Source organism: Quercus lobata, chromosome 5, assembly GCF_001633185.2.
Source record: "Quercus lobata isolate SW786 chromosome 5, ValleyOak3.0 Primary Assembly, whole genome shotgun sequence".
Lineage (NCBI taxonomy): Eukaryota > Viridiplantae > Streptophyta > Magnoliopsida > Fagales > Fagaceae > Quercus > Quercus lobata.
In genome coordinates, this window is record NC_044908.1 from 84,234,424 (window position 1) to 84,236,835 (window position 2,412).

Genomic DNA, 2,412 nt, shown 5'->3' on the forward strand with positions numbered 1-2,412 from the left:
ATAACTTAATTTTGAGGATATTGAGTTTTACACAGAACTCAATTTTGTTAAAATTGAATTTAAAAAACAGAGATATTTTGCTAAATAATTTTAAAACAAATGCATTTTTCTTCATAGTTTGCAAATTAAGGATAAATGCCAATTTTTCCCAATTTTTAGTGTAACCAAGAGTCTGGATCTACAAATGCTATTTTTTGGGTGGTTGTAGTTCATATATTCCTTAGAGCTGAGCTTGGTAACAAATCTCAATTGGGGGGGTAAGTGTCAAACTGAGACTGAGCATTGTAACTATTTCTAAAATGATTAGATTAATAGCCTACTTAGTCCTGTATTCAAAATTTTGGTGGATTTTCGATTTTATTTTCCCTTGGTTCGTTAAGGATTTGTTAAACTAGAATGATTTCTCGTTCTACATTAATTAGTCCACTATATCTATATGACACTAACAAGAGTCACATATCTTATATGTCCAAATTTAGTTTTTTTTTTTTTTTTTTTTTTTTGGGGGGGGGGGGGGTGGGGGGGTAACATGTGAACCAACATATGCGCAAGTGGATGTAATGCTAATAATGCACATAAAAAATTTAAAACAAAGTTAAAAGGAATTTTCAGATAAGACATGCTATTGTATCATTTACCAAGTTTTATTCTTCAATTGAAAAAAAAAAAAAAAATAGAACAAGAAAAAGAATATTACACTGTTCTGAATTGTAGGCCCTTTGCAAGTATAGCAACCTCAATAGTTTTGATTATCCAACTTAATTATTATTTTGATTTAAAATTACAAATTTTTATATTTTCTTTTTGGTAGAAACTAAATTAAAAGAATATATATATTTTATTTATTTAGCAAGGCAATATATATTCTTGATCTTGTTGGAACGTGTCAATGGCACCTTTTGCTTACACGAAAGAAGGTGCTATTTCTCAATATTGCTTAGTTAATATATTTTAAATAACTTGTATCTCCCCACTTGTTATAGAGAAATATCATAAGTCACAGTGGGTTAATTAGCCATATACAGTCAAGATAAAGAGGGGTTTTGACCTGACGGCCTACTGATGATGAGTTATTTTAAGATCACAATTTTTATCATACTATTTTTTACAACTATTTTATGTGACAGATTGCTACTTGTTGCATGTCACTTTCATATGTACCTATTATTTTTTATCCACTACTCACTGCTAGTCCCATAAGAGTAATGACAAAGTTTTATCACTAAAGGTTGTAGTTCAAGATTGCTTCACTGGTGATCACTAGTTTACAACAAGGGGTGAGGTGGGCATTGAACCCATTGAAATAATGACATATATCCACTTTTTGATACGTGTCACCATTTCAACGAATCCAGTACAATAGATGCACTAAATCTAAACATCGCCCTACAACAACCGTACCCTTACACCTTCTTTCCTTGTCAATATTACTGAATAGGAAAGCCCACGTGTTTTGTGTGTCATATCTCATAAAGGTCTCGGCAACTTCTACCGAAAATGCACCCTCTTTAGGTAAGCACACATTGCTCTCTCTCTCTCTCTCTCTCTCTCTCTCTCTCTCTCTCTCTCTCTCTCTCTCTTAGGGGCGTAGCTAGGATTTTTTACATGGGGGGGCCGATTTTCGACGATGATGATTATCATTGTTGTATAGACAATCTATATTTTTAGGTTGATATGGACCTTCTTTGAGATAAGCTCGTTGGATTCATCATGTTTGTTGATAGGAAATTCACATATTTGTTTACGTGATCTTGGATCACAATCTATCTCTTTAGATTGAATTCTTGAACATTTGGAAGGGTGTTCATTAGGCATTGAAGTATCAACATTTATTTCTACAGCCACATTTGTTTCTACAACCATAGGTGTCCTAAATTCTGAATTGGTAACATCTTTTTTCTTAAAGAATGTATCAATTGGTTTTCGTTTGCTCATAATTCTTTAAGCTTTAAGAATATAACTCAAAAATTAACCTGAAAAGAACTTAAAAAATAAACTCTTAATTAGAAATTTTTACTTAATTATATGGATGTTATTCGTACTTAAGAAAAAAACAAAATTTCCACTGTAATTTAAACAGTCAACCTATCATCATTCCTATTATTAATTATATGGATGTTATTCATACCTCCCCATGCCTTCAATCATATATTTCTCTAAAAATCTATGAAAAATTAAAGTGCATGTAAATATTTAAGTAAGCGTATATAGTTGAGAAGAAGAAAAAAAAACACTAAAAAAAGAGATGAAGGTGTAGTGCTGAAGAAAGAAAAGAAAACTGAAAACTCGCCCTTTGAATGATTTATTTTAAGAAAGCAAGAAGAAAGAAAATAATGGTCAGGTCTTTTTTTTTTTTTTTTTGGGATCTTGAGGACTGAGTTTGAAAGGAGGGCTAAGCTGAGGTTTTCTTTT